Raw genomic sequence first — 13287 nt, 5'->3', positions numbered from 1 at the left:
CTAAGAGACCAGGGAGCTTCCCACAGCTCCTCTGAGCCCCCGCCTCGCCTGCACCGCACCTGGATGTTGCCCTGGGCTTCATGCAGGCAGTGCAGAGCGAGCTCCAGGTTGGTGCCCCCGCCCGGCATCACGCTGGAGCAGGCCACGTTGCAGAGCTCGGTCACTGTTTCCAGCAGGCAGCCCGGCAGCGAGAAGGAGAGGAGACACAGAGGGTCAGCAAGTGCCAGAGAGGAAACCTCCCCAACAGCACAGATGGGGTGGGGGGCTCCTGTCACCATCTCCCTCACCTCTCTGTTACAAGCAGGCTGAGGGAAGGGAGCGACAAGGAGGATGGGCAGAAACCCTGCTCCTGGCACCTGCTCTGGATGGCCTGGCCAGCTACTGGGTGAGAGGAGAGGTGGGGCAAGGGACTGCAGCACAGCAAAGCAGTCCTGCGCTGAAGGCCAGCTCTGCCCACCCCACCCCCGCCTGGGGATCACTGCTTCTTGGTCAAGGTGAGAACTGGGAGGAGAAACCCCTTGGACATGGAGGAGGGCTCTCGGGAACCTGGCCCCAAAGTCTCAGTCACCCCTATCCTGCGTCTTCGGGTTGGTCATCACATCTCCCCATGGCTTCCAGACCAGAGTAGCTACATGCTCGTCACTTCCAGCCAGTGATCTGTCCTGGAGCTCTGGGATCTCAGCCTGAAACTGGCTCCCTATGTTGATGTGTCTGAAATGAGGCCACACACACGGACATAAAAGGCATAGGTGTGTGACCAAGATGGGAAATACAAGAGAGATGTGTGGTGAGCCCTGCTCAGCAGGGCCGTGGAACCCACCTTTTGGCCATCTCTCAGACACAGGGAGTGCTCATCAGCCCAGCAGACACGCCACTGGTATTCCAGAGACCTCTTGAGGGATACTTCCTTCCTTCCTCCAATTTGCTTTTTCGCCAGATTTCTGGCTTCAGGCGTTTGGGGTCTAGGACAGGGGAGGTATGTGCTGATACCTGGCATTCTTCTGTATCCAAGGGAACATCCAAGCTACAAAACAGTATCTCACTGCGCCATCACCAATTCTATCTAGAACCCCAGGGTGCTGGGCATTCTGTCTGCAGACATCCAACTATGGTATGTCTGGACAGAAGGAATATCGGGGAAACACCTGGAAAAATCCACCACTTCTCTCCTAGAGAGGTTCTGGGTCTAGACCTGACTTTCCCGTGATGAAGGCTCCCTTGGGAAAAACCGACACTGGAATGCAAGGAGGGTAAAAGCATCCCCACATTGCAAGGACCCTCAGGTTCTAAGTCTGTTCCAACTCACGGTTCAGTGCTGATCTTGCTGTTGTCCTTCACCACACTGATGCCAAAAGAGCCGTCCATGTGATCTGGAAAACACCCAAAGAAGAGCCTCAAGGGGACTGGCTACAACTGACCCATGAGGCCCTTTTTGCCTGCCTTTCCAGAGCAGCTAAAAGCAGGCTCTTCAAGATTGCATGGTATACACACACTACTGTATATAAAATAGATCACCAAAAAGGACCTACTGTATAGCACAGGGAACTATACTCAATACTCTGTAATAACCTATATGGGAAAAGAATCTAAAAAACAATAGATATGTGATTATGTATAACAAAATCACTTTGCTGTATACCTGAAACTAACACATTGTAAATCAACTCTAATCCAATATAAAATTGAAAATTGGAAAAAAAAGATTGCATGGTATGGAGTTTCCTCAAAAATTAAAAGTAGGACTACCATATCATGCAGCAAACCCACTTCTGGGTATTCATCCAAAAGAACTGCAGTCAAGACCTCAAAAAGATATCTGAACTCCCATGTTCACTCCAGCACCATTCATAATAGCCAAGATGTGGAAACAACCTAAATGTCCACTGACAGATGAGCACATAAAGGTAATGTGACATCAACATACAATGAAATACCATTTAGCCTTAAAAAGAAATTCTGCAATATGCAACAACATGGATGACCATTGAGGACATTATACTAAGTGACATAAGCCAGTCACAGAAAGAGAAATACTGCATGACTCCACTTATATAACGTATCTAAAGTAGTTGAATTCATATTGATAGAATCAAAGAGTGGAATAGGGGTTACCAGGGGTTGGGGCAGTGGGAAATGGGAGGTTACTAATCAATGGGCATAAAGTTTCAATTAATCAAGCTCTAGAAATCTGCTGTATAACATTGTACCTATAGTCAACAATACTGTATTGCACACTTAAATCTTTGTTAAAAGGGCAGATCACAGATTAACTGTTCACATCACAATAAAATAAAATAAAAAGATTGCATGGAAGGGCGATAAGACTTCTGAAAATGTAGAGTAAGGAACTCGGCAAAACAACAGATTTACTGACAAAAATCATTGAAAAAGAAAAAAAAAAGAACAGTAAGCCAAAGTCTCTTCACGTTGTGCTAAAGGCATACAGCATTTTAAGAAATACTCATTCAAGAAAACCTACTAAATCTCGGGAAGAACAGTGAGAGTCTGTGGCACTGGAGCCATGGCCCACCCCCTTACCCACCTAGCCCCCAGCTCTTTGTAACGGAAGCTCTACCCAGGTAGGTGCAGCCAAGGAGATGGGGGCTGCTTCTTCCCCTGGCTCCCATGCTTAAAGAATTAAAGCAAGATAAAATAAAAATTTGTCATCAAAGAGAAAATGCCATCAAGAGATGGAAATTAGTTTTTAAAAAGATACAAATGTGGACTTCCCTGGCGGTCCAGTGGTTAAGACTCCACGCTTCCACTGCAGGGGGCATGGGTGTGATCCCTAGTAGAGGAAGTAAGATCCTGCATGCTGTGCGATGCAGCCAAAAAAAAGAAGAACCAAATGGAAATAGTTCAGGGGTTAAAAAAGTACAATAACCAAAATAAGGCTCAACAGTAGATCTGAGCTGGCAGAAGAAACGATCAGCAAACCTGAAGATAGAACAATGGAGACTATGAGATCTGAAGAACAGAGAGAAAAAGATATAGGAAAGTGAGGAGAGCCTCAGAGAAATGTGAGATGTCATTACATGCAACAATATATATGTATTGGGAGTACCAGAAAGAGGGGAGAAAGGGACAGAATATTTAAAGTATTAATGGCTGAAAATTTCCCAACGTTGATGAAAAACAATGTGTATATCCAGCAAACTCTACAAACTCCAAGAAAGATTAAACACAAAGAGCTCTACATCCAGACATAACACAGGCAAAATGTGGAAAGCAAAAATAAAGATAAGATCTTGAAAGCAAAAAGGGAAAAACAATTTGTTACATACAAGGGCACTACAGTAAAATTAACAGCTAACTTTTTAAGAGAAACGATGTAGGTTACAAGGCAATGGGATAATATATTCAAATTACTGAAAGTAAAAAAGTGTTAACCAAGTATCTTATATTCAGCAAATTATCTTGCAAAAATGAAGGTAAAATAAAGACACTCCCAGATAAATAAAAACTGAGCATACCTGTTGCTGGCAGACCTGCCTTACAAGAAATATTAAAGGTGAAATATTATTCAGCCCGCAAAAAGGAACAAAGTACTGATACATACTGCAACTTGGATGAAACCTAAAAACATCATGCTAACTAAAAGAAGGCATTCATAAAGGACCACATACTGTATGATTTCACTCATATGAAATATGCAGAATAGCCACATCGATAGAGACAAAGTAGATTAGTCGTTACCCACAGCTGGGGATGGGGAGGATGGAAAGGAGGGACTGCTAATAAGTACAGGGCTTCTTTTGGGGATGATGAAAATTTCTGAAAACTGATGGTAGTGATGGTTGCACAGCTCTGTGAATATACTAAAAACCATTGAATTCTATACTTTAAAGGGATGAATTGTATGGTATGTGAATTATATATCCCTAATAAAAATAAATAGTAAAGAAAGTCCTTCAGATTGAAAGCAAAGCACATCAGATGGTAACTTGAATCCAAACCAAAAAAAAAAAAAAAAAGCGAAGCGCTAGTAAATATGGGTAACTATAAAAATCACTATGATTACATATTTCTTTTCTTTTTTTAATGGCCTTAAAAATAACTGCATAAAACAATATGTATTGTGGTCCTGTAACATATAGAAATATAATATATGTGACAGTAACTGCACAAGGAGCACAGCTGCATTGGAGTAAAGGAATATCACCTCAGACAGTAACTCAAATCCACAAGAATAAATGAAGAGATCAGAAATGGTAAATAAGAAGGTTAATATAACAACCTCTATAAATCATGCTTGCTTTCCTTTATCCGCTCAGTGTTTTTACACAAAATAAAATTATATAAAGCAATAAACATGACCAGTACGGTATTACTGGGTCTCTCACATATAATAGCAAAAGAGTTAGAAGGAATAGAGCTAGATAGGAGCAGTGTTTCTATATTTCACTGTTAATGAGTTATTACACATCCTAACAGATTCTGATAAGACATATATTTTAAGTCCTAGAGCAACCACTAAGAAATGACTAAGAAACAGTGAAAAATTAACGGAATTAAAATGTCACACTAGAAAATACTCACTTAATACAAAAGAAAGCAGGAAAGGAGGAACAGAGGGAGAAAAAGACATGTAACGTATAGAAAATAGAAAGCAAAATGGCAGATGTAAATCCAACCATATCAATATAACATTAAACAAGAATGGATTAAACAAACCAATCAAAAGGCAGAGTTTGTAAGACTGGATAAAAAACACATGATCCACCTAATGGTGTCTAGAGGTAACATGCTTTATTTTCAAAGACACAAATAGGCTGAAAGTAAAAGAAGAGAAAAATATATACCAAGCAAACAACAACCAAAAAAGAGAATGGAATGGCTATACTAATGTCAGGCACATTAGACTTTAAAACCAAAAATATTACTAGAGATAATGATAAAATTATTGTAATAATGACAAATGATGTCACAATCACATCCTAATGATAAAAGGTCAAGCCGTGAGGAAGATGTGACAATTACAAACATATACACACCTACAAACAGACCCCCAAAATACACCAAGCAACAAACGACAGAACTGAAGGATGAAATAAACCATTAAAAAATAATAGTTGGAGATTTCAATACTTTCAACAGTGGATAGGGCAACTAGGCAGAAGATCAACAAGGAAATTGAAACTAACTAGACAAAACAGACAAAATACAGCATTCCACCAAACATCAGTAGAATACATTCTTCTCAAATTCACATGGAACATTCTTCAAGACAGACCGGATTCTAGCCCATATAACATGCCTCAATAAATTTTAAATTTTAAAATAAATTTAAGGGAATTCCCTGGCGGTCCAGTCATTAGGACTCCACGCTTCCGCTGCAGGGGGCATGGGTTCGACCCCTGGTGGGGGAACTAAGATCCTGCAAACCGCACAGCACAGCCAAAATAAATAAATAAATTAATTAAATAAATTAAATTGAAAAAGAAACAAAGTATGTACTCTGACCAAAAGAGAATTAGATTACAAATCAATAAAAGGCAGCAATTTGGAAAATTCACAAATATGTGAAAATTAAGCAACACACTCTTTAACAGTCAGTGTATTAAACAGGAAGTGGAATGATAAATTAGAAAATACTTTAGCTGAATGAATATAAAAACACAACATACTAAAACTTACAAAATGTAGCTAAAGCAATGTTCAGAAGGAAATCTATAGCTGTAAAATATCTGTATTAAAAAAGAAGAAACATCTCAAATCATTTATGGTCAACTGACTTTCCACAAAGGTAGCAAGACAGGGCTTCCCTGGTGGCGCAGTGGTTGAGAGTCTGCCTGCCGATGCAGGGGACATGGGTTCGTGCCCCGGTCTGGGAAGATCTCACATGCCGCGGAGCGGCTGGGCCCGTGAGCCATGGCTGCTGAGCCTGAGTATCCGGAGCCTGTGCTCCACAACGGGTGAGGCCACAAACAGTGAGAGGCCCACGTACCACAAAACAAACAAACAAACAAACACCTCACAATGAGCTACCACTTCACACCCACTAGGATGGGTGTAATAAAAAAGACAGCTAAGAAGTGTGAGCAAGGATGTGGAGAAACTGCAACTTTCATACAATGCTGGTGGAAATTTAATATGACCCGGCCATTTTGCAAAGCAGTCTGGCAGTTCCTTAAATGGTTAGACATAGTTACCCTTTGACCCAGCAATTCCACTCTGAGTTATATACCCAAGAGAAATGAGGACTTATGTCCAACAAAAACGTACACATAAATGTTCTTAACAGCACTGTTTGCAACAGCCAAAGGACACAAACAACCCAAATGCTCGTCAACTGATGAATGGATAAATAAAATGTTGTCTATCCAGAGAATTCAATATCATTCATCCATAAAAAGAAATGAAGCACTGATGCATACTACAACATGAACCTTGACAACATTATTCTAAGTGAACAAACTAGACACAGAATGTCACGTATTTGATGATTCCAATTACATGAAATGTCCAGAATAGGGAGACCCGTAGAAAAAGTAGGTTGGTAGACTGGTGGTTGCCCAGGGCTGAGGAGTTGGGGGCTACAGGGCCTGTGTGTCACCACTCGTGGATATAATCTTCTGGGGTGATGAAAATGCTCTAGAATTAGATTGTGGGATGGGTGTACAATCCTAAGAATACACTAAAAAATCACTGTACACTTTAAATGGGTGATTCATATGGCATGTGAATTATACCTCAATAAAGCTGTTTAAACAATTACTCGAAAGGGCAGGCAGAAGGGTGCTCAGGCTAAATGGCGTCTATTTTCTTTCTGGCTACAAAGTCATAAGCACCTAGAAGGCTGCTGGTCCCAGATGGTCCTGGGATAGTTCTGAACAGCAACGGGACCCCCAGAGCAGACCCAGGCGTAGGCCAGAGAGAATGGCTGGACCAAATTCTACAGGGGGCGGGGGTCTGGCCCCCCGCAGGCCCATCATGGGGCGATCAAGCTCACTCACCAAGCATGGCGCTGATGAGCCTGTCGGGACGGGCCCGGGCAGATGTGGAACAGAGAGTGTTGAAATACAGCCCAGAGCCCTCCCGGATGGGGCTGAGCATCGGGGGCGGTGTGTAGGGAGGTCACTGGGACAGTCCCTTCAGGAGGTGGTCCATCAGGAACACGGGCGAGCGCAGGCAGCTCTGGCGGCATCCTCCCGGGCCCGGCTCCCCAGACATGGAGGGCGGAGGAGGGATGAGCAGTGCCTTGGGCCGTGGGAGCTTCTTCCGCTTCCTGTGTTGGCTGCTCTCCTTGCTGCCTCTCTCTTCCCCGTCCTTCTCCTGTCCCTGGAGAAGAAGAGACTTCAGAACCACGGGGGTCACCTGAGGCCACCGGCCCCAAAGCTCAGACCTCAAGATGGCCTGAGAGTGGGAAAGGGTACTGACCAGCCAAATGCACACCCAGCATGGCCATGCCCAGAGTCCTCAGCGCAGGAAGCCGGGCAGGGCCACCACGCCTGAGCCAGACTCCAGACACTAAGCCGGGCGACATTTGACGCTGGGGCCTTCTCAGGCACCCACCCCCACCCCAAGGAGAGGCCCTCACTCAGACCATTTTGGAAACTCATATCCGTTGTTAAAGTGACTGGCACTTAAAGTGTGGGGGCCAGACGGATGCAACAGCATGACAAAAGGAAAACCTGTTGCCCTCAAAATGACAGCAGCTCCTGGGAGACAAACAGTGGGCTCCATGCACCCCGTACCCGAGTCCAGCATGGACTTCTCCAGGTGGGGTCTTCCAGCACAGGCTGAAGAGACGACGGCTTGAGCTTGCTACACTCTCTCTTACCTCCACGCAATCTCCCCTCCTCTCTGCCCATCTTACCCCTCCTCATCCTCCAGCTCTCAGCTGCAACGCCCCCTTCCTCGGGCAGGGTCTCTGGTGCCCTTGGGGCTCCCACAGCTCCCTCTCCCAGCCCGGCCCGTTCTGGGTCGTCAGTGTCCGGGGATGGGTCTATCTACTCCGCTGGGCTGGGAGCCCCAAGAGACGGGGGCAGGCCTGTTGTGGTCGCTGCAGTGTCCCCAGCCCTGCCCAGCACAGGGCCAGACACAAAGGAAGTTCACTGGAGGTTGAATGGATGAATGAACACGCAAATCAAGCTCTTCTGGAGTCAGGATTTGGGGGCTTTTCTCACAGCTCCCACTGGCAGCTGGAAAGCAGCTGGAAGGAAGTGCACCCACCTTGCTCCCCAGGGGATGGTTCGCTGGAGCCACTGGCACCGAAACAGGGACCACCAAAGGGGCGGCGGTCATGTTGTCCAAGGACTTCCTGCCTCCCGGGGAACTCTGCCTGTGCCCTTCTGGCCTCAGCACCTGTCTTGGTGGCTTGCAAAACTCCATGCCACACACCTACACACAGAGAAGAGCCAGCCCTTTAAGAGACACAGTACGTAGGGAGCAAGGGGCCCCTCCAGAGCAGCACAGCCCAGACTCCCGGCCCCCAGCCAGGCTCCCTGCAGGAGGACGGCTCCATCCTGAGATGAATGGCAGCTTCGCGCCCCTTCACCTGCGGCTCCTGCTTCCCTCGAGGTGACGGCCACTGGTCGCTGTGAAAACACATGTGGCTGCTCAGCCCTCTCTCTGTATAAAACATCTGGCTGCAATTCTTGCAGACGTAAGTGCTCCTTGGCTCTGCCCAGTCTGTGGGACCACCACTGTGCTGGTTCCTGTGGGGAAGAAAGGGAGAATGGGACTCCGTCCCCAAACACTGATCCTCTGACAGACAGCTTTGGACGAACCCTAAAGAAATGGACATGATGCCCCCGATTCTCCGTGGCCTGGTGCTCACCCCTTCAGGAGTGAAGCATCCAGAGCTCGCTCACCCAGGGCCAGCACATCAAAGCCACCAGAGTTCTCCCGAGGGCCTTCTGAACTTACCAGCCACCCGCCATGTTCTCCTCCTTCATCGGGTGGGGGAGCCGGTAGATATTTCCACCCTGAAGACGAAAATACATCTGAGCCAACATATCAGAAATGAGATGCAAGAGTGAAAACTATAAGACTTGGAAGAAAACACAGGTATAATTCTTGGTGACCCTGGAGTAAGCAGTGGTTTCTTGGATGACTCCAAAACCAAACAAAAGACAGACGTATTGGACTTCATCAAAACTTACAACTTCTGTGCTTCAGAGGACATCATCAAGAAGTGAAAAGACAGAATAAGAGAAAAAAGTTGCAAATCATGTATCTGATAAGGGACTATGTATATTTCTGTATCAGTGATACATAATGAACTCTCACAGCTCAAAACTAAAATCACAACCCAATTTAAAAATGGGCAAAGGGTCTGAATAGACACTTACCCAAAGAGGATATACAAATGGCCATTAAAAGATGCTCAGGATTATTAGCCATCGGGGAAATGCAAATTAAACTATAATGAGATTATCATTTCCCACCCACTAAGGTGAACCAACTGGACAAGAACAAGTGTTGGTGAGGATGCAGAGAAACTGCAGGCCTCATACACTCTGGGTAGGGATATAAAACAGCACAGCTTTTTGGGAAAGTCTGGCACTTCCTCCAATAGAATTACCCTAGAGCCCAGCAATTCCCCTCCAAGGTATTTCCCAAGAGAAATGAAAACATATGTCTAAACAATAATCTGTACACAAATGTTCATAGCACCGTTATCACAATGGCCAAGAAGGGAAAACAACCCAAATATCTATCATCTGATGAATGGATAAATAAAATGTGGTGTTTCCATACAATGCACAAGTTACCAGCGATAAAAAGGAGTGAAGTTCTGACCCGTGCTACAGCACAGAGGAACTCTGAGAACATCAGGTTAAGTGAAAGAAGCAAAAGACACAAAAGGCCACGCAGCGTTAGGATTCCAGTCACATGAAGTGTCCAGAATAGGCAAATCCATGCAGACAGAAAGTAGATGCATGGTTGCCAGGGGCTGGGAGGGATGGAGAGATTGCGGGTGACAACCAACGGTGTGGGGTTTCTTTTTGCGGTGATGAAAGTGTATTGGCAAAGAGTGGCGACGCGAGCACGACCTCGTAAACAAACTAAAAACTACTGGATGGTGCACTTCAAGATGGCCAATTAGATGGCACGTGAATATTAAAGCTGTGGAAAAAAAAAGAGGAGGAGGTAGCTGTGGTGCGACAGGAAGGATGCTGGACCTCGGAACATCACGAAGAGACGTGGCCAAGCTCTCTGCGCCCAGGACCTCGTGGGCACGATGTGGGAGGACCCAAGCTGCTCCAAAAGGGCGGACCAGTGCCAGGCCTGCAGTAGGGGCCAAGTCGGACTTGTGGACCTGTGATTCACAACCAGAATAGACACAGCATTTCACGTACAAATATCAAGGGTAAAGGAGCTCTGCCTTTACATTCTCTGAAGAAGTGAAGGAGGCAAATCCAAAAGGAAGTGAAAGGCAGAAAGAAAGCAAATAGAAAAAGCTTAGTGAAGAAACATGATGCAAAGTGTCTCTGACAACTCTAAAGCCCTGTTCTGTTGTGTGTGTGTGTGTTGCAGGGCGGAGGGTGATGGGAGGAACCATCCCTTCTCTGGAACTTCATTCGCCCCTCTGTAAAGAAACTGCATCTGAGGATTTGCTGAGGTTAAATACAGTGCCTGGACAAGTCAGAAACACGGACACAGGTAAGGACGAGACTCTGCCCCCCGCATGGTCAGGTCCCGTGAGAGGGCCCTGGTACCTGGATCCTGTTGAGTATCATCAGCTTGGACTTGGAGTCCCAGGGGGGATCCGCTGGAGGCCCGGCCAACGACGAGAAGGAGGCCATGGCTACCTGGCTTGGAGAAGCTGCACAGCAAATATCCACTTTCACTTTCTCCTTCCGGAAGTGCTGGACCCCGGAGTTGCCAGAGAAGAGCCTGTAGCCTCCGCCCCAGGAGCAGGCCGGGCCCTCTCCACCTTTTGTGGCCCCGGAAGCCGTGCCATTCTCAGCCTGGGCCTGCTTCCCTGGGAGGTGGGCTCTGGATGGCTCCTCCCCTCCTAACTGGGTCTGATGCAGGCCCCGAGGGAGAAGATGTCCCTAGGTCCAAGGTCCCTTTCGAGGATCGCAACTGCTTGGCCAGAGAGGAGATATCTGGGTTTCCAGGAGGGTCCAGGGACGCCGCCGTGGGGGCAGGTGGAGCAGCAGCCACTTTTGGTCTTCCCTTTGGGTCCTGGCTCACGCTGCTGGGGGAGGGCTCTGTGGGTAAAGCGGGTGTGGATTTTCTCCTGCGGGCTAGGGACCCCTCTGGATCAGGGTTCACGGGGCCAGCATGGAGAGAGTCAACAGTGGGTGCCACAGGTGGGGGTTGCTGTGGCCACGGCCCCTGCAGTGACTTCAGGGCAACTTGCTTGCCGTCGGGTGTGGGAAGCTGGGAGGAGGCGGCGGCCACCTGGGTGTGGGAGAAGATCCGCTGGGACTTGGTGATCATCTGGAACACCTGCATCTGCTCGTGGCTCACCGGAGACTCCTGAGCCTTCAGGACCAGCTGCTGGAAGAGCGGTGTGGCATCCGACGGGAGGCCGCTGGACTTCTGGCCGTCCTGGGGGCCAGGCTCACCAGGGTTCTGCCACGAGAAGGAGTCGCAGTCGCACTTGCTCTTCTTGGAAGCCCAGGAGTCGTCTTCCCCGCTGGTGCTGACATATCTGGGGTCGCCCGAGGCCTCCCCCTGGGCCTTCAGGAGCGTGGGAGGGAAAGACGGCGTGTCCTCCAGACCGGTGCACTGGCTGGGTGAGGGCTCCCCAGCAGGGGAGTCGCTGCTGAGCCCGGGGCCCGGCTCGGAGCCCTCCCGGGACGGCACTGCAGAGGGCTTGTGGACGACAAACATACTGTTTCCTTTGCTCTTAGGGCAGCCCGACAGGTTTCAGAGCCACTGGAAACTGTGGCTTGATGGCTGGGAACTGGCGGGGACAGTCTGGCCATGGAACAGAGGCAGGCAGGCGGGCAGGGAGCGCCCTCGGGCCAGCCCTCCAGGGATGATGGGGGCTGGAGCAGCGGCAGCTCCGGCTCGGCTGGGTCGGGGCCGCTGTTCTCCGCTGCCCGTGAGTGGACGGCTGTGAACACGTCCGTGCCCGGCTCCTTCCGTGGGGGCCGGGGATCCTCGGGAACACCTCAGTGCCCAGGGCTCCTGGGGCCGCCGGGGTGCTGGCTGGGCCGCAGGAGGAGGACCCTGACGAGGGCAGGGAGGAACAGGCCGTGATCCTCCCTTCGCCGCTGTCTGAAGGCCCTCCCAGGGCTGGCCCGGGAGAAGGGATCTTCTGGCAGATGATGCTGCTCACGATACAGCGCAGGAGGTCTCGGTTGGACAAGAGGGAGATGGGGGATGGGGCTTCCGGGGGCACCAGGGACCACAGGCTCGCGGGTGCGGGCTGGCAGGCCACCTCGTGCACACGGGGTGAGTTCCCGCAGGGCTCCTCCTCCGGAGGGGCCTCCTTGAGGATGCACAGGCCGTGCTGGACCTCGTAGTGCTGGCGCACGGAGCGGTAGTCGCTGTAGCTCTTGCTGCAGCCCTGCTCAATGCACACAAAGGGCTTGGACTTCTGGTGGGTGAGCGTGTGCCCAGTCCTGGAATCACATGAGGAGAAAGTTAGTGGGTGTCTCGGCGTGGGTCACTAACTGCAGGAACCCAGGCGTGTCCCAGGGGGCAGCAGCATCGCAACTCAGAAACTGTGCTCAGACCCTAGGAGGAAAGACCCCTGCTACGGCCAAAGCCCTCTGGAAGGGGGAGCTCTTGCCCTCACCCCTAAGCAAACCCCTAATCTGAGATTAAAAACATCAGTGGGAGTCAAGTCAGAGTTCCCCAAAGTGGGTTCCTAAGGAACACCAGGCTCCAGAGTTGCTCCCTGAGGACTTGGGCTCAGCTGGCAAATAAGTCTGGGAAAAACACTCTTTACTTCTTGGAGGTTCCTAGGAGCAAACTGAAAAGCCACAGAGCAGATAAAGAGAGATCTGTTGAACTTTCCATGTCTCTCAAACTTATTTGCCCACAAAACCATGTTTTTAAAATAGACCCTTTTAGCATCCCCGAGAAGCAGAGAACCAGAGTTCTGAGAACAAACTTAAGGAAACGCTAACTTGGGGATGATCCTTCCTTGAACAAAGGAGTCTTTGCCTTCCCACAGGAGTCCTCTAGACAGCGACCTGGGAGCCCCACAGCAACAACAACAAAAAGCCAAATGCGCCTATAATGTCTGCAAATATAAAAGAAGTATGCAAGTATGTAGTATATTTACATCATACGTATACCTGCATTAATATATTATAAATATAAACAAATGGGTAAATCACCCTCTGGGTTCCCAACAATCCTACTCCGGATGGT

The 13287-nt window shown here is 48.4% G+C and overlaps 1 pseudogene; it reads right to left on the bottom strand.

Moving 5' to 3' along the window:
* The window catches only part of LOC132479622 (zinc finger protein 541-like), a 45515-nt pseudogene that overhangs the window by 6930 nt on the left and 25298 nt on the right, over positions 1 to 13287 (bottom strand).

The sequence above is a fragment of the Mesoplodon densirostris genome, chromosome 19 (genome assembly GCF_025265405.1).
Source record: "Mesoplodon densirostris isolate mMesDen1 chromosome 19, mMesDen1 primary haplotype, whole genome shotgun sequence".
NCBI classification, from domain to species: Eukaryota; Metazoa; Chordata; class Mammalia; order Artiodactyla; family Ziphiidae; genus Mesoplodon; species Mesoplodon densirostris.
Note: the sequence above shows the minus strand (reverse complement) of the source record. Positions and strands in the feature narration are given on the sequence as shown.